Source organism: Pinus tabuliformis, chromosome J (genome assembly GCF_031772625.1).
Source record: "Pinus tabuliformis cultivar Carrire ecotype Pingquan chromosome J, CPIR1, whole genome shotgun sequence".
Classification (NCBI taxonomy): Eukaryota; Viridiplantae; Streptophyta; class Pinopsida; order Pinales; family Pinaceae; genus Pinus; species Pinus tabuliformis.
The window spans coordinates 140,807,659-140,828,819 of record NC_142295.1 but is presented as its reverse complement, the minus strand read 5'-3'; the positions used below and the strand labels follow the sequence as shown (position 1 = coordinate 140,828,819).

The 21,161-nt window shown below is 28.4% G+C and overlaps 1 pseudogene across 1 annotated transcript; it reads right to left on the bottom strand.

Moving 5' to 3' along the window:
• Nucleotides 1-336: 336 nt before the first annotated feature.
• On the bottom strand, nt 337-7,102 carry LOC149226031 (monofunctional isopimaradiene synthase, chloroplastic-like; annotated as a pseudogene). Its single transcript, XR_016247710.1, has 15 exons — nt 6,966-7,102; nt 6,812-6,885; nt 6,619-6,710; nt 6,209-6,524; nt 5,705-5,888; nt 4,900-5,117; nt 4,645-4,765; nt 4,181-4,293; nt 3,547-3,776; nt 2,782-2,894; nt 2,577-2,675; nt 2,228-2,443; nt 1,235-1,373; nt 885-1,133; nt 337-778 (listed from the first exon to the last, which is right to left on the bottom strand). The product of XR_016247710.1 is annotated as a monofunctional isopimaradiene synthase, chloroplastic-like (transcript).
• Nucleotides 7,103-21,161: the final 14,059 nt, after the last annotated feature.

Sequence of the window (21,161 nt, the reverse complement as noted above, 5' to 3'; positions counted from 1 at the left end):
TTTCTTCTTTCATTAAAAAAAATATTAAACCAGGGTAATTTTGCTAAAAATTATATAAATTTAAAATACAAAAATTTAAGTTTGAGATGTATAACTTACACAATTGTCAAAAGGAATTTTTATCTTATATGTAATGATTATATGGGATGAATATACTTATGCATTAAAAAAAATTGGAGAATTGGAAAATTTTCAAAATTTGTACAAACTGATTGATATTTAAAAAAGCAAACAAAACATAAAAATAAATTAAGTATTGCTCTTAAAAATTAATTTCCATTTTTCAAAAATTCAGTTTAATGTAGAAAAATCTTTATAAATTAATCAATATCTTTATAAACTAGTCAAATTCAATAACACATCTGACTTGGCGACTTTGCATTGGCGCTAGCCGTTTATTCTGCAGGGGGCAGGTGGTGTATAATAGTTTATTGAATTCTAGGCACCCTGCAGGTGGTGTACAATAGTTTATTGAATTCTAGGCAACCGGTTCGAAGAGGACCTTTTGAACGCGCTCTTTAATTTCCATATCATGCGAATGTGTGAAACCGTCTCGTTCCTTGTAAAACAGCTGCATTAATCTTACATGATCAAAAAACAGTCTCCTGCAATTGTTTGGCACGTACTGTTTTGTTTTGAGATATTCGTACTTAAAATCTGCGATGGCATTTTCCAGGAGAGTATAAACATATTCGAGAGCTTCTTCCTCTGATATTTCTGGATGCTCCTTCATGTAACACTGAATGGCAGAAACCACCTCGCCTTGACCTCTCTCCGCCTGCATTAATCAATAGTAAAATTAGTGACCGTCCAGATAAATAAATAAATTACAAGTGCTTCTGCTTAAGAAGAAAAGATGGATTATAAGAGGTTGAGTACACTACCTGGTAAGTTTTGGTATCATTCAGCAAACGCCCTATCAAACCTATGAGATATGCAAATTTGGATCGATAATCTATTTGGGAGAGTATGTGATCTGTAAGAAGCTCTCCAGTGAAAAGAACACAAATCAGAATGAGAGTCGGCCCTGATACAGAGATACTAGCGGTCGCTATGTATTCATGGAACGACGGCACAAATTTAGCTTCCGACCATTCTGCTTCGTTCGTGTAAGCTTCAAGCACGAGCTCCCACTGCATAAGTTCATATATAATCAACTTATCTATACTTTCGTGGAAAATGGAAAGCTCCATTAATAATATCAAACTTGTAAGTTTAATTATATTATACATACTAAATTTCTAATGTAACCGAGCACGTCATGACCCTGTCTCTCGCGCCCTTCTTGCGCTATTTCATTAACCAGATTGTACAGAGCAAGGAAGCATATTTTCATGTGCTCTTGCATTCGGTCTAACAGAGACAGATCCCATCTAAAACAACAAAGAGTCAGGAATGTGCATGTATATATAGTTAATAATTAGTAATTATTGCATCCAGAGTTATCGAAATTTAGAGGGTTAGTTAAGTGAGTCAAGCATAGAATAATGTGTGACTTACTCTGGTCATTTTAAGTGCAAGAGCTTTAGCTAGAATCTTGTATGAGTCAAGTATAAGTTAGTTAGATTTTAGTTTTTATTGAAAAAATAAAATATGGTGTATGTTTGAATCTTAAATTATTTTGACTTAGTCAGTAATTGAAAAATGATAAATACTTATAATGGGTTCATTATAATAAGTCAAATAATAAAAAAAAATAGATAAATACCCTATAATAGGTTCATTATAATAAGTCAAATAAAAAAAGATAAATATCTTATAATGAGTTCATTATAGAATTGAGGTTGCTGTGATCTATAATAAATTTATCATAAATGTTTTTGTTGATAATCACATCAAAATTTATTTGTCTAAGCCTTTAGCATTTAGGACCAGTAAGTGTGGTTCATCCTCAGATGAAGAACCAGATCATAGCAGCAAATTAAATAGAGAGATCCATCATGGTAGCTGTTTCTTTCTAGCAATTTGAATGATGGGTCTTTCTATTTAATTTGCTGCCATGATCTGGTTCTTCATCTTATCTTGAGGATAAACCACACTTGAGAATTCATTATAATCAAATCAAATTTTGTATGATTAATAGAAAAACCAAAACTCTGTATTATTGTTTGTGTGTGAAATTTTGTCTTTCCTCTTTTACCTTTCTATCCTTACAAAAAACTAATTAGGCTTTTGATCTATTAAATATATATAAAAAAGAAAGAGATTAAATATACAAGGTCTATACCTTTTAAATGCTTCGTTGAACAGCTTGATGTTTTCTAAAGACGCATGCGTGTCATATAGGTCGTCTAAAATGACCAGACAGACGGTAGTTTTGGTAAAAATGGCTCTACACGTAGCGAGCTCTGGTTCAAACATAGTAGATGCTATTGAGAAATATATTTCAGCCACACGGTCGCGGGTGAAATTGAGCTCTGCAAACCCCGATGATTTCCACCACCTTTGAACAATTCGAGACACACTTAAAGCTTTCAGGCAAGCCGATCGACCATATGATCAGTCGGAACATTGAATTTATAAGAAAAAAACGAATATGAATTGGAACATTGGACTTAAAAAATAGGAAGCAACACCTTCGAAGCTCGAGAATCTCCTTTTGCTGTATGGACTGCACATTATTGAAGTCCAGTTTGGCCAGTTCCAAGTATTTTCCGTTGTTAATGTATGGCATACTGAACCCATCAATAATACATTATTAAAATACTTCACATTAGCATGTTAAAAAACGGCACTATAGACGAAACGAATGTTACAAATATTACAGGGTTGGTATCTTACGTATACATGGTTTTCCCAAGCCATACATCGTTTGGCCCGTAATGTTCAATGTAGCTTCTAGCCTCCAGTCTTGGCAGACTCCTGTGCCATGGATATTTGAGCGCGTACTCCACCTGGAAATAAAATTGCCAAAGTATATAGAATATAGATATACGATCATCAATTAATTGCCATAGTTTACCCAGTTTTCAAATTGGTCTGGATGGTTAAAAATGGTCCGAATTCCTTAAAAAATAAAATAAAATAGTAATAAGAATGATTGAATCAAAATTTTAACAGTGGTAAAAGTAAATTCAGTATTAGATAGTCAAAATTTTGAAATTTCAAAGTGTAACTTTTTTTTAAAATGAGGAAGGTAAGTCTCTGGAGAAACTGTATTAATCCAAAATTCAACATTTACACATATTTAGCATATACATATATACAGAAACATGATTATTACCATATACAGAATCATGATTATTACAATATGCTGCTGAGTAGCGAAGCTAAATAAAACACAATAATCAGGATCAAACCCAGGTGGGGAGGCGATAAGCCGACCTTTCCCACCACTCGGGATAAACGCCCAAGTGCTTCCTAGTGTAACTTGTATTTACATAGTCTTAGAAATAAAGACCTATAACTTGAATTCACAAAAAATAGACCAGAATTTCCATAATTTTCGGAAGCAAATTTGAAAACTGGGCTTAATTGATGGGGAATTTTATAGGTGGCAACAAGACATAGAGATGTTTAAAGATCCGGAAATATTATATTATATACCTCTCCCCGAATGTTCTCTTTCAGACCCCATTTGTCTAATGCGTCCACATTTTCCAGAGCGTTCCGCAGGTACCTTTCGGTACAGAGTTTTGCTTCTTCCATGACCGTTTCTCCCGGCATTGCAACATGTGAGCAACGATTGACATTTAACATGTGTGTTACTCCTCTCTCCGTTTGACCCGAGAAGCGAAAGAACTCCCCATTCTGGTCTCTAAAAGTTTTTAAGACATCTGCCAGAAAAGTTAGTTGATGAGTTTTTTGTTTTTTTTTAAAGGCTTTTCATTGATTATAATGAAAGTACAATGTTCCAGAGAAACTTGGTTGATGACTGTTTTTTTTCCAAAAGCAGGAAAAACGTTTTTCGTTGATTATAATGAAAGTACACTGTTCCAGAAAAAACAGAAATCAACACCTACATAACCAGAGTTCATCGGTTCTAGAGTTCATAGGTTCTAGGTAGAGAAAGTTGGTTGATGATTTTATCAGGCTGAAAAAATTCAAGTACTCGGCTATTGGTTGGCACAATTGCCAGCTAATAATATAGCTGCCAATACATGAACACATGAAGTCGTTTTTTCTTTTGTGAAAAAAAAATAATATAGCTGCCAATACATCGGCACTTTGGTTTACCTACCTGCGGATACATTGTATCCATGTAGTCTCAAGATTCGAAGGCCCATCGCCGTAACATCAATGACAGCGACAGCATTCTCTCTCCCCCATCCAATGCCTCTTTCGTCCCAATGGCTGCGCACAAATTTCAGAGACAAGAAAATTCTGGCATTAATGACGTAATGATAAGGACCTGAATCGTATAGAATGCAGATTAAAGACATGAGCAGTAGTCTTTAAAGCGACTTTTTGAAAGTCTTTCCGGCGATTTTTTCCGGTGAAAATCCGGCAGTAATTTATTGGAATCCAAGTTTGATAGCTAATTTCTGCACAATGAAAGCGTCCCAGGGGTTTTTCAGGGTGCTGAATCCGAATATGCAGTTAAAAAACCATTTTAACTGCAACAAATCATGATTTCTCTTCCGCCGGATTCCGTCACCGGAATCTCAAAAAGTCGCATTATAGACAACTCCAAAAACATGATACCTGTAAACATAATCCAATGCGTTTTTGATCTCCTTTTTGAAATGGCGATCGATCCCTAGCCGTTCAACGGTATCAACGGCCCACAGACGTTCCATCAGATCAAGCGGATAGTGACCCGGCACTACATTAATAACAAATTCTCGGTTAGTAATCTTCAATTTAGTTCTTTTCGTCTCTCACAAAAAAAGATAAAATGATAATAAATAAAAAAATCAATGCCCTGATCGTAAAATCAAACTGTACTCATGTTCGTACCATGGTTTCCGAATTTCATTAAAACGAAGTTCAAGAATTCCAAGCACTTGGTGTTCCCTGTACGCATGAATACAGCGGCTGTAGATGCTGGCGAGCCCAGGAATGATCCGTCCTTGGATTGAAGTCTGATGATTTTGTGCCAGTCTACTATTTCTTGCAGGCCTTCCAAATAATACAACAATATTGTTGGAGCGGTACAGAAAACATAAGTAGAAATCCTGATTCAAACACCACCATGACAGAGAGTTTAGGTAAACAGTAACATTGAGAAATGGCAATTTTTGTGTAGAAATTGTTTCTGGATCTATCGCATAAGTATGGGTTGTATTGACATTTCGAAACATTATAGGTGGGGTTGTATTGATATTTTGAATCAATAAATGTGAAGATTTAGTCTGATGGAGCATAATTACATATATAATATAACTATTGTAACATTATGTCTTGTATAACTATGGGTTGTATTGATTTTCCAAATGATTTATTTTATCTTTTTGATTTTGATGATGAACCATATATATTAATTCAAAGAATTAATATTAATACTTATGCATTAGATCCAGAAACTAGTTTTACAAAAGAAATAAAAAAATAAAAAAAATAAAGCATATATATTAATTTGAAAGATCAATCCAATTAATATTTATTCAATAAATCCAGAAACAATTTCTATACAAAACTAATCGCAAAAATCTAAACTCTGAAATAACAACTTTATCAAGAAATATGCGTAGAAAAGCATCATGATCAGATCAGTTTAATTAAGCAACCATTTAAGCTTAACCAGATTAGTTTATTAAGCAACCTTTTAAGCTTAGCCTCTCGCTTCTGAATTATTTGTTTGATGGATGGCAATTCATAAGGCAAATCCACCCATAGGTTTTCTGCTTCGTTCAACATTGCTGGAAACACAATTTCAAATCCACTTGGCCGTTGATCGTCGGCTTCGTCCTCCATCATTCCAATCTGTTTCTTTAAGAATTCAATACCTGCCAGATGATATTTATGATTTATTAAAAATTATAAATATGGCTAACAGTTGGAATTTTCTATTTATTTAGAATAACCATAATATATAGGTAAAGCAAAATAGTTATTTTTTCAAAAAAGTTTTTAGTTATATTAAAATTCATTTGTATAAACTTTTAAAACTAGAAAGTATGATTCATTATCAAAATATTATTATTAAATAATATGTAATTTAAACATAACAAACAATTAAATATATTATTAAAAATTAAATACAACAGTAAAAATTGTGAAACACAGTATGTTTTCACAGTTATTCATATTGGGAGAATTTGCAAACCTTTGTGCACTTGTGTGTCGCCAGTACGCCATAGGGTGAGAGTAATAACGCAGGAAAGAGTAGCCAGCACTCTGTCATATGTTAAGAAATGCTTCTCTTCGCCCCAAGAGCCATCTTCCAACTGATTCTGAAGAATCCACTGGAGTGTTTGAGGAAAGTGAGGGAGGTCAGAGCCATCAACAGCCGGAATCCTGGCTACCCAAGCAGTGTCATACGCAGAGGCATTCGTTTCCCCATCGCCCATACCTCTGAACATACCCTTAATCTCACATATTAATGACTCCACACGCTTCTCTTCCGCCGCTGCTACTGCCCCCTAAAATTAATAGAATACAGGTCAACGTCAACCGTATTAATTTTACAAAGAAAACATTAATTGACGAACAACAATAGTGAATAATAATACTAACCTTTTTCGATGACATTAGGGAATCAATAATATCATCCTTCCAAACTCCCTCAGGGAATTCACGTTTCGTAAGTATACCAGCAGAAAGCGAATCTGGACGGATGCAATAAAAGATGACAAGAAATAAGCATACCAGTAGTCATACCAGTAGTAGGATGTTGAAAGCGTTTAAATTATTACGAGAATAAGCATACCAGTACTCATATTATTAGAGTGATTAGAAAGGGGGATGTGCCTTCTCCGACACAAGCAATGATCTTGGTTGAACCTGCATATTCAAAAATATTAATAAGAAGCCGAGTTGAAACTAACGCCACATAAAACTTCAAATTATATGCCTGTGCCTACCAGATCGTAGGTTCTGTTTGGTGCCACTGCCTCTGGTATTAAGCGTCGTAGGAACGGGAAAATAGAATGACAATAAAGAGCAGGGCATGGCCATTTTCTCAAACACGCCACTAGATTTACCAGAAGCAGAGACTCTGCTCAATTATATGAAATGTTTGGTTCTTGGAAATCGCTATAAATAAATAAATAATTATAATAACCAATACTGTGTAGGCTAATTTCTGCCACCAATCACAATGGTTGGTAGGATGGTTGAAAAACGGTTTCAAAATTTCTAGAACCCCTCTACACGCAACTCAAAGATGCCTAAATTTGTTTTTTTGAAAGCCACTAGGACCTCAAACTCCTCGCGAATAAACTGCACTTCAACCTTTTATTTTGAAGTTGACAAAGAAAGAAGAGAAAAGTTGACAACGAAAGATGAGAAAGAGAAGCTTGAGTAGATATTGTTTTTTTCAATATTTAAATAGATTATTTAAAAAATATTAGCAATAACTAATTATAAATGATAATAAATGATTAGAGTGAAATTCTATTAAATTGACTTAAATGATTAGAGTGAAACTCTATTAAATTGACTTAAATCTTAAGTGACTGTAACATTTAGTAGAAAATATAAATAAATATCATGATATTTAACAAATAATGAAATTAATATCTCATAAATTAATATATGTACTAAAAGTATGTTTCCAAAAATATATAACAATTTTAGACACTATACCCTAAAAAAATTTAAGCTCAATATATTAACTAATACCATTAATGTCTTCATCTTATGTAATTTTAAAGCTCAATATGTCAACTAATATTATTAATGTCTTGTGCTTATGTGCTATATGAAGGATTCATTAATGGAATGTAAGACAATCATCAAGTTAATGCGTGTTTATTTTATAGATGTTTTAGAAGTATTACTTGGCAATAAGTTTTTTAGAATTTTGTTTTCAATAAATTTGAAATTTTTAAGCTCAATATATTAACTAATACCATTAATGTCTTCTTCTTATGTGATTTTAAAGCTCAATATGTCAACCAATATCATTAATGTCTTGTGCTTATTTGCTAATTGAAAGATTTATTAATGGAATGTAAGATGGTCATTAAGTTAATGGGTGTTTATTTTATATGTGTTTTAGCAGTATTACTTAACAATAAGTTTTTGTAGATTTTAGTTTTTAATAAATTTGAAATTTGAAGTAAAGTTAATTATTATCTTTATTTTATATTTATGGGATGTATAGTTAATATAGTGATGTCATATTTTAAATGTGTTGGATATCTATTTAGAATTTTTTTTTATTACCAAATATTATGAAAACAAAAACAATTTGTCGATTATGTTTATAGGGATCTTTTTATTGAACCTTGATAGATTGGTCTCTCTTTTGATCCAAATCATTATCTTACAGTCATAAACCATAGATGTTATATTCTATTTGTCTTCTCTACAACAATACATGAAATTTCAAATATTAACTATTTTATATTTCTAAATCCATATTTATTTTTTCACATTTACTCAATGTAATTATAAAATTACCGTACAAATTATTAAATAATTAATAACATTATGTGAAAATAATGCCTATAATCATACATAGACAGTATATGCTAATATAATTATATTTAAGTAACGTATGACCATTTCCATAGGTAGTCGTAACTCATTCAAACGTATGACCATTTCCATGAGAGGTAGTCGTAACTGACTAATTTCTCATGATTTTTGAATAGTTCACTTAGCACTCATTGCTGACTAATTTCTCATGATTTTTGAATAGTTCACAAGTGGGATTGAAACTAGTGAAATGTGGAGAACGAATCACATAGCATCAATCATCACTTCCGGGGCTTGCACCCGGTAACCAGGACTTCCCAGGAGGTCACCCATCCCAGAACTCCTCTGGCTCAAGCGCGCTTAACTGTGGAGTTTTCCCCACAATCAAGCCCACTTAGCTTGCTACCCCATTTGCAAAACCTTAGCAAGTATTGTGCCTCATGAACCATTCAAGTAGAGATCCCTTGACTCTTTTTGAATTTAAGTATGGGGGATTTACGCAGTGCATTATATTAGATATCATTTTTGGGATCCAACTGCGTTAAGTAAGTCATTCAAACGTATGACCATTTCCATGAGAGGTAGTCGTAACTGACTAATTTCTCATGATTTTTGAATAGTTCACTTAGCACTCATTGCATCGGGTGATGCTTCTCATGATTTTTGAATAGTTCACTTAGCACTCATTGCATCGGGTGATGCTCACAGGGGTGAAGAAGTGGGATTGAAACTAGTGAAATGTGGAGAACGAATCACATAGCATCAATCATCACTTCCGGGGCTTGCACCCGGTAACCAGGACTTCCCAGGAGGTCACCCATCCCAGAACTCCTCTGGCTCAAGCGCGCTTAACTGTGGAGTTTTCCCCACAATCAAGCCCACTTAGCTTGCTACCCCATTTGCAAAACCTTAGCAAGTATTGTGCCTCATGAACCATTCAAGTAGAGATCCCTTGACAAACAAATTTATACTACAACTAATTCAAAAAGCAATGCAAAGTATAAATAATTTTTTCATTGTAAATCAATTTAGTATTCCCGTGAAAAAGAAAATATCCACAAAAACCTACATATTCTCACAATTGAATTGTGAATACTAATTTAAATGGACAAATAGGATTATAAAATGTTGAATTCATGAATATATTTCATTCTTGTGATTTCTATCTAACCTAACTACCTAATTTCCTTCTTCACTATTTGAAATGTGAATACCAATTTAAATAGATACTCGGAATTATAAAATGTTCAAGTAATAAATATATTCTATTTTTGTCTTTTCTATCTAAGCTAGCTACCTAATTTCCTTCATCATTATTTTCTATTAATTTCTTGGACCATGAAAAACATAATATCCTTCATCATTATTTTCTATTAATTTTTTGGACCATGAAAAACATAATATCCTTCATCATTATTTTCTATTAATTTCTTCGACCATGAAAAACATAATATATGCTTATGATTATGTATAATAGAATTTATTTTTTGTTCAAACTATTTTTATTTTTTAAATTATTTTTTATTGATGATGTAATAAAGATCGTTAATAATAATATGGTTTCAATATCCCAAAAGTCTTAATTTTTAGTGTCAAAAAAATAGTTTATTTGTGGTGTTTGTATTTGTTTTTGGAGAAAAATATGTAAATTTATACCTTATCTCATATTTCGATTGAACATTCGACTCATCACTAATTTAACTATTCATTCATTGTGTATCCATGCAAAACAATTACGGCATTGGTCTATTCATTCTACCTATTGAACAATCAAATGTCAAGATAGACCATATATTATGAAATGGAAAAATTTGATGGTTCGTCCACTCATTTTATATAAATAAACAATTATGAAAGTACTAAAATACTATTAGAAATTATATGTGGTTTATTTTGAATAAATAGCGATTAGAGATATTCAAAGGCAGGGAACAAAGTCAACCATTGAATTTTAGTTTTATTTTGATGTTAGTTTTATTTATTTTTAAATATGTTTATAAATAGATTTATCAATAAAAATATATCTCAGCAATAAAATTTATTTTAAAAATTATTGATAATTTATAATATTAAATTAATTTAAATATTTAGATATATTTTAAGAAGATTTAAATTATTAATAACTTATAATAATAAATTAATTTCAAAAATTTATAAAAATTTAGTTTAGAAGTTTCATTAAAAAATATTTATTAAATGTATTTCATAAAATAGAATTTGCAAATAGAATTTTGATAGGCAATGATAATTTCATCTAACAAGTTTCAAAGATCAAACAATGACTTGTTAATAATTTTCTGTAGTAATCAATTTATTAAATAATTTTAAATATTTGTATGTTTAGAATTTTTTAATTGCTATTAGAATTATAAGATTTTTTTAAAGTTTTAAGTCTTTCTTGTTCACTTTTAATCTATATCTAGTATCACAAATCTAAGAATCACTTAGCTATTGAGTTAATTCTTTTTAATTGGGCATATATGAAAGTGTGTTGATTTTCATATAATCTTAAGATTTTAATTATGCTTCTTTTATGTTAAGCTATATTTTATAAATAATACAAATGTTTCAAATAAATTAATTAATATTACATATCATTATAATATTTACATTTTTCATGGCTTCAGTCAATTATATCTTACAAAAAACTACTTAAAATATGTGGCTTATTATTAATTTCAAATAATTGTATTTTTAGATTTTTTTTAATTATTATTAAAACTATTAGATTTTTTGAAGTTTTAAATCCTTACATCTTAGTTATAAGAATTAGATTGCTACACTGTTTTTTGATTTATACATAAAATAATATAGGTATTACTCTTTATCTATAGTTATCATTTTTAATCCATGTCTTCCATGACAAACTCAAGAATCACTTTATACCTCACTAATAAGTTAATTCTTCCTCTTATTTGGGCATATATCCGAGTGTTTTGACTTTGATATAATGGTAAGTTTTTCATCATGCTTCTTTTAGCTATATTGTATAAACAATAAAAAAATTTAAATAAATAAATTAATATTAAATATCACTATAGTGTTTACATTTTTCCATAATTTTATTCAATTATATATTACATAAAATTACTTAAAATATATTACTAAGGTTATTAATACCATAATTAATTAATTTAAGTGGTCGATGTGATAGAAAACACTAAATTTATTTTTCAAAAACTTATTTGGTTTTGGTTTATCAATATCATTAAAATATTTATTAAATGTAAGCACATTTGGGAAAATATAATTTTCATATGATAATTTCGTCTAATAGGTTTAGAGGACCAAATTGTGACTTGTTAATAAGGCTAAGTAGTAATAAATTTAATGAATAATTTTAAATATTTGTATTTTTAGATTTTTTTAATTTTTATTTATATTATTAAAAAAAATAATGTTTTCAGTTCTTGTTTCTAGGTGCTTATATGAGTTAGATTTCTACATTTTTTTGTAATTTGTACATGAAATAATATAGCTATTACTTTTTATTTATAGTTATCACTTTTAATTCAAGTCTTGCATGACGATTTTAAAAATCACTTCCCTAATGAGTTAAGTGTGTTAATTTCAATATAATGATAAGTTTTTAATTATGCTTCTTTTATGTTGCATTATAATGTATAAACAATAAAAATCATTCAAATAAATTAATTGATATTACATATCACTCTAGTATTTACATTTTCCATAGCTTCATTCACTTATATCTTACATGAAATTACTTAAAATATATTACTAAGGTTATTAATATCACCACTTTAGTTCACTATATACAATTAATTAATTTATGTGGTTGACTTGATAGAGAAGCCTAAATCTATTATTCAATAATTTATTTGGGTTTGGTTTATAAATATCATTAAAATATTTATTAAATGTAAGCACATTTAATAAAGCTAGGTAGTAATAAATTTAAGAAATAATTTTAAATATTTGTATTTTTAGATTTCTATTAATTGTTATTAGAGTTATTAAATTTTTTAATATTTTCAGCTCTTATTTTTTTTATGCTTATACTAATTAGATTGCTACAATTTTTATGATGTGTACCTAAAATAATATAGGTATTACTCTTTATTTATAGTTATGACTTTTAATTCAAGTCTTGCATGAACTTAAAAATCACTTCACTAATGACTTCGTTCTTCTTCTTATTTGGGCATATATACAAATATGTTGATTCCAATATAATGAAAAACTTTTAATTATCCCTCTTTTATGTTTTTCTATATTGTATAAACAATAAAAATATTTCAAATAAATTAATAAATAATGGAGTTGTTTTTAGTGCGACTTTTTGGAGTTCCTGGTGCCAGCGTTTAAATTTGTGGTGAAATTTTAATTTGTGTTATTAAACTAGTTTTTTGAGTGCATATATGGATTCAGCACCCTAAAAAACCCCTCGGGCACTTCTATTGTGTAGGGGTTACCCATCAAACCCCTAGAGGTTTCCCATCAAACTTGTGATTTCAATGAATTCCCGCCGCATTTTAAAGAAATTAGACCAGAAAAATCCACTGAAAAATCTTCCAAAAAATCACATTAAAAACAACTCCATTAATATTACATATCATTATAATATTTACATTTTTCCATAACTTCATCTAATTATATCTTACATAAAATTACTTAAAATATATTACTAAAATTATTAATACCACCACCTTAGTTCACTTCACTACAACAACTATAAATATTTATCTTAATTAAACCATTAAATGGCCTTACCTTCCTTAATACCTTAAGCATCTTCACAAAAGTGTAAAGTTAATAGTAAGATTATTCTAGCTAAGTTCTCTCGTAAACTTTCCACGCCCCCTTACGCATATTCACAAGGGTGCAGCGTTAATAATAAGATCACTCTAACTCATTTCTCTCGACCCAAAAAATTATTAATATAATTAAATTATAAAATTTGTTATAGATATGATATAAATAACAAAATTAGTACGAAATATATATTTTTTTTTTCATTACAATTAGATATAAAGTTAAAATACAAAATTTATGAGATATATAAATATATTTTTATACTATTTCGACACCTGTGAAGTGCTATACTCAAAAAGTGACGCAAGAAGCATAGATCAATTTATTTACCATAATAGTTTTTTGAAAAATTCTAAATTGATATGGTTAAGATTAAAAAAATCATAAACATTAAATATTTATAATTTTATTTTTAATTATAAAAATAAATAATATATGAATTAAACTAAGATGAATTTTAATTATGGAGATTTTTAACATGTAAATAAGATTTGTTAGAATAGTATGAGTCAATATTATGGTTTATCAATACAACATGCCTAAAAATCCATAACTTATTCTATATGACATTTGCTTGTATGACATTTTCTAAATTAATTAATTTAGTTAAAAGGTAGAAAGGACATGAAACTACTTTTGAGATAAATCACAACCTTTGATATGTGACTACCACTAAAAATATTCTAAAATATTCCATGGAAGTGAAATGTTTACCATCCACCTAATAATTATTGATAATTAAATTAAAATTATGAAAATCCTATTCCAAAATAGATGTGTCTATCACGGTAATTAAAAAATTCTATTTGATTTTGATAATATATACATTCCTATCAACTAATTAGATAATGTTATCCACTACACATAATATCCTTATTGATCAAAAAGGAAATTTATAGACTAATAACTTTGAATTAATTTGTGATAAATGTTATGAATGTCATAAACTTCCTTGCAATAGTGTGCTTCTATGAAGTAGAGCTTTAAATAATATAGAAACATGATCACTATGTAATGATTTATTGTGCTAATAAGTGAAACTAGCTAACTATTACGTAAAACTATTTTACAAAAAAAATTCTCCAAATTGTATGTGAAATTAGGTGATTCCAAAAAATTCCAAAAATATCTCTGCATATAAAATTTGGATACATAATAGATCTCCATGATTATGACATCATCACAGTCACCTATAATAATAAGCATCTAAGACTTTCATATCATTTGGAATCAAACACATTAAACCTCTATATTCACCGAAGGGAAAAAAAATATACCAAATCAGCAAGAAGATCTTGCAAATTTATGATTGTTGTGAGATTCAGTTAGTTCTAGTAACTTAATGTTTCCTGGAATTTACCACAATACTATATGCAAAGACTTAAACAATCTCTGTAGACGTCTCATATATGTGGCGGGGTAGGTATGTCAGTATTTTAACTTTTAAATAGTTGGCATGAATAAAAGTCCGGGATAAGTATTTAGGGATGGGTTTCAATGTTTGAATTGAGGGGCATTATAGTTTACATGGAAAAAATAAGTTTAGGAATTCTTTATGCATAAATTACAAACAAATTTTAGAACCTACAAGTTGATAACATCATGCACACTATGTGTCACCATGAGTTTTGATGCAATCTGGGTGGTGTCCCAATTTCATCAAATTGATAGTGTTAATGCACACTCACAACCACACAATAAAATTCAAAAGAACTACATAGTTTTAGTGGAAAATATCCTCTCATTATAATTAACTCTCAAAGTAGATCATTTACATAATACACTCTCGGACATCCTAGTTCCCTCACCTAAATCCTATTTAACACTCCACTCTCTTTTCCTTTCACTCTCCTCTTCCACCTATTCCCTCAAATATTAGCACACTTTCCTCCTAAATCAAAATTGCACACTAATTTTGCATGCCTCAAATTGCATATTTCTCCAAACTATTTATGCATAGACATGTTTTATTGCACTTGTAATAATACTTCTCATCTTTCATTTGCACTTCTTTTTATTTTTTCCCCTAACCTTTGCTTATTTTTATTGCATGCTCTCTATGCTCAAAGTTAAAACTTCTTTATATGCTCATATATCAACGTCCCCTTGCAAGGAAAAACTTCACGTGTCCCTGCATTAACATTGCTTAATCTTTTCTAATCTTCCACTTAAGAAAATTTTCGATATTCTTTCTCATGTATCCATGTGTTTGTCTTCATCAACTCCATCCTTCCACTTTTCCAAGCACTAATTGTACAAAACATTCTTCACCATTACCAACTTTGTTCTTCCACTTTACTAAGGGTGTTTTCTATTCAGTAGTCTAAGTGGCTATCAAAAAATTTCTATAATGCATGATAGAATTACAAGATCTATAGTTTATACATATTCAAGATCTCTTGAAGTGACAAACACCATAAAACTTCAATTTACAAAGTATCTATATGCTTATAGAAACAAAAATTGTGACAAAATGTTGTTTGCTGCTAAAAATATCAAAATAATTACAGAACTAAAACAACCCTAAAGCATATATGAATGAATAGAAAATATGAAAACTTGTTGTGATACAAAGAAAGATTGACAAATTAATACAACACAAGAAATGCTCTAAGACCCTTTGTATATATATTTCACGATGAATGAAAGAACCCAAGATGTTTATAAGACCTTTTTCAGAAGAAAACTCAAAATACCATAATGGAAATACTCATATCAATACTTACTATGAATGAATGCTTCTATATTTTGTAATGATAATGACATTAACTACAATTCAATAGGCAGAAAAAAAAAAAAAAAAAAAAAAAAAAAAGAGAGAGAGAGAGAGAGAAAGAAAAAAATTGCTTACAAACAATTAGGGCAATTGTTTAGATTCTAAAATGATAAGTTAAGTGTTACTAGATGTAGTATACTTGTTGAATTTATTTGTCCGGGGCAAGCTTCTTTTGGTTGTCATGTTGTTTTAAATATATGGAAAAATATTATTTCTTATATTCTTAAAAAAAGTATATAAACTAAATAAGTTTGTTTATGTTCAAACATGAAAAGAATTCATCCTTTAATTTCCTAATAAGGGATAAGGACTTTCATACATTTTTTGTGGGTAGTAATTTACACTTTTACTCTTACTATAGGTATATTTATTTCCATCTTGGCCCTATTTATTTTTTGTACAATAAGTTGCTTAAATTATAGTAAGAAGTAATTAGGGAAGAAGGTTAACAATGATAGATAATCATTTTCAATAAATTTGTAAATTGAAGTAAAGTTAATTATTAACTTGTTTTATTTTATTTATTCACTATATAGAATGATTAAATAATTTTCTCTTCTATATCAACATATAAAATTTCAAATATTAATTATATTGCATTTTTTAATTAGTTTTTCCCTTTTTCACATTTACCAAATACAATTATAAAATTACCATACAAATTATTAAATAATTAATAACATCATATAAAAATAATACTTATAACTAATATTATTAAACTAATTCCCCGAATGCGGGTGGGCAATGACATTATGAGGGTTATGATTCGGTAGTGGGCACGAGGCAAGCCCACTGGTTCACCTGCGAAAGGCATTTACTCACATCCAAAACAATAAATTTGATGGGTCGTCACTCTACGCGGCATTTATGCCGGTGGGGAGGCCGAGACACCAAGAGCTTCAATATGAAGCCTCTCGCCCCTTCGTCCCCGTCCTCAGTTGGGAATTCAAATGCTTTGATTTTGGAATTATGGTGCCCTGTCAGTCTCCATGTCTTTTGAGCATTTTGCTGGTTTTGTCACCTACGTATCTTAGCTTGTATAAACTGATTTTTGTAGTTAAATTCGTCCTAAATCTATGTACGAGTCGGTTTCCCCTAGTGGTCGGTTAAGATTTTGGGCTCACTGTTGTTAAGTCAAGGCTCGATTCCTCTTGCGAGGCAGCTCTCAAACGCTTCTCGGGCTGGTTTCCCCTTGCGGGCGACTCAATTTTTGATATCTTGCGCTACTCTGATGCCTAGAGCTCTTTGTACCATATGTTACATTAATAGATTTAAACTTACTTAGAAAAAAAAAATATTATGAAACTAATTAATATAATAAACAAAATTATAATAAAACTAATTAGAAAAACAATAAAAGATATAGTGTTCTTTCATTGTAAATCAAATTAATATCTCCCGTCTCAAAAATACAGTATCTACAAAAACTACACATTCTCATTTGATTTTTCAATGTAACAATTGAATTGTACATACTATAGACTATAAATGTCTATAATATATAATATATATAAAAGTCCCTTCTTCTTTTCTTTCTATTAATTGCCTGGACTATAAGAAACCTAGTATATTTGTAGAATTATGTATAATAGAATTTTTTGTTAGCTTATATAACAAAAAAAATATAGTGTTCTTTCATTGTAAATCAACTTAATATCTCCCCTCTCAAAAATACAGTATCTACAAAACCTACACGTTCTCATTTGACTTTTCAATGTAACAATTGAATTGTACATACTAATGTAAACAGGCCTTTGAGATTATAAATGTCTATAATATATAATATATAAAAGTCCCTTCTTCTTTGCTTTCTATTAATTGCTTGGACTATGAGAAACCTAGTATATTTGTAAGATTATGTATAATAGAATTTTTTGTTAGCTTATGTAACACCATTTTAACTATTTTTTATTTATTATGTAATAAAGATTTTCAATAATTATATGCTTCCAAATATCTAAAAAAAAATACACGGTGTGTCCATCCATTTTATATAAATAAAAAATTCAACAAATAATGAAATATTATTAGAAGTTATATAAATAAAAAAATTAAATCAATAATGAAATATTATTAGAAGTTATAGCTATTAGAGATATTCAAAAGCATGGAACAAAGTCTTTATTTTGAAATATTATTAGAGATTATAGCTATTAGAGATATGAAAGCATAGAACAAAGTTTTTATTTTGAATGTTTTGAATTATATGTTAAAAAAAATTACTTTTAAATATGTTTATGAATGAATTCATTGATGATCACTATTTAGTTTTTAGACATAACTATGATAAATTAAATAATAAATGTAATATAAATATAATTAAGTGAAAATTAACCAAATATAAATTTAAATAAAAATATAAAAAATATATATATTAAAATAAAAATAATGTATATTATATAATATATAAAATAAAAATATATTATATATATATATTTCAATAGTAAAATATTTAATATATATATTATATATATATTATATATATATATATAATTTAGGTGATGGATTTTTAAAAAAAATTATTAATTTTTTAATAGAATTCTCATAACTTATGACAATTTCATTTAACTGGTTTTAGAGATTATGTTGTGAAATATTAATAAACTTAAGTAGTAATAAATTTAATAAATAATTTCAAATATTTATATTTTTAGATTTTTTTTTATTATTATTAAAATTATGAGATTTTTTTTTTTTTTTTTAGTTTTAGTTTTTAGATATTTATATGAATTAGATTGCTACAATTTTGGATTTATACATATACACATTATTGGTATTATTCTTTATTTTTATTTATTACTATTTTAATCTAAGTTTTGTATGACAACTATAAGAATCACTTGGCTAATGAGTTACTTTTTTCTCTTATTTGGATATATATCAAAAAATGTTGATTTTCATATAATAGTACATTTTTAATTATTCTTGTTTTATGTTGTACTATATAATATAAGCAATTATACTGTTCCAAATAAATTAACTCATCTTACGTATCACTGTAATATTCATTTTTTCCTATAACTTCATTCAATTATATCTTATATAAAATTACTTAAATTTACTATAAATATTATCAATACCACCACCTTAACTCACTACAACAAACATAGATGTTATTATCTTATTTAAACCATTAAATAGCCTTCCCTTATGAACTTAAGCACCTTTACACCTTAAGCACTTTTAGAAAAGTATAAGGTTAATAATAATATTATTCTAAGTAAGTTTCCTCATAAACTTTCGTCACCACATTGAGCACCCTCACAAGGTTGTATGGTTAATAATGAGATGATTTTAACTAAGTTTTCTCATAAATAAGTGTCAACTCTAAATTTAATAATATTGTTTATAATGTAAAATCTAGTACATATATTATAAAAATAATAAAATTAGTTAGAAATCATTTTCTTTCTTTTTCCTATATAATTAGATATCAAGTTAAAATATAAAATTTATGAAATATCTAAATATATTTTTTATATTTTAATACATATATGAAGTGCTTTCCTTAATAACAGTTGCTCATCTACTGTATTTTTTGGTTATATACTGGGTAACGTTATTTCTCATTTAAAGTAGGTTTTCTCTCTATCATTTAAAATTAATAATTTTTTAATATCATTTATCATTTTTTTGTTTTTTATTTAGTAGAAAAAAAAAACTTGAATTTTTTCATGACAAATAATTAAAATTAAAATTAAATAAATATATGATAGCTATATTAAAGAAAGAAAAAATAGTGTCCACAAGCTTCCATAAACTAGTTGCTTCTTTATAAAATAATATTCATAAAAATAAGAACCATCACACAATAAAACTTCTATATAACAGTTTTTCCCACAACAACAAAAAAAATCTTTGAGAGGATTCATCTTTTGTGTTCACGTGCTTATATACATGGTTAAAGAAAGTTGTCTTTAAATTCCATTATTTTTTTAAAATTCATGAAGAAGAGAGTAATTGTGTAATTGTGTTGATCCTAACATATATTTGAATATTTTTATAAAGTATCTATATATATATATGAATTCTCCAGTTTTAAAATTAGCTTTAAAACAAATAATTCTACAAAATTGGTTTTTCTCAGTCTATTCTTTTTTAATATGTTAAAAATGTGTTTGTGAAGTTAGGGTTTATGAATAATCCTTAAATAAATTTTAAATAAGTGAGTGTGGTATTTTAACTATATGTTGTTATGTAAAAATCCTCAAATTATGAAATATTCAGAGATTTCAAGAGACATATAATAGTAAGTCAGCTATAAGTTTTAGAATTATATTTGATGAATTAAACATATGATATTATGTATAAAGAGAGTAAAAAATCAGTAAGTTTTGAAAAAATTACCATAACTTCTAATCAAACTCAATTGACAATAGTGAAATTGGAAAAAAATACATACTAAAATGTTAGAAGACCACATTTTGGATCCATAAAACCTCAAATCTTAAATATATATAATAACACTTCAACTATATTTTCCAAATTAAAATTTTCAAGATTAATTAAAATAAGAAGAAATGTAATTTTTCAAAAAACATATACAAAAATCTATCGGAAAATAAATAAAGAAATTACAAAATAATATATTAAAATATCTCTAAAAATTTGTTGAGATCCAAGAAATCATGGAACGTTCCATAGACGGAGATATCATGAAATTAGTTGATTGTTGGAGTGAAACTCTTTGGACACATTTAATTTATAGACGTGTACTAACCATTTAATGTGAGAGTTAAGTTTACCGACCATTTTATATAGATTTCACATCAAATCTAATAAATTTTGAGATTCTCTGGTACATTTTGAAATTCTGGCATAAAGTAGAAAACGGTATATTTTGAAATTCTGGCCTAAAGTAGAAAACAATAGAGTTAAGTTTACCGACCATTTTATATAGATTTTACATCAAATCTAATAAATTTTGAGATTCTCTGGTACATTTTGAAATTCTGGCATAAAGTAGAAAACGGTATATTTTGAAATTCTGGCCTAAAGTAGAAAACAATAGCACCATCAAACTGGAACCATTTGCAAGTGGTTGCTCAGACTGGCATCAGGAACACGAGGTTATTCAAGCAGATGG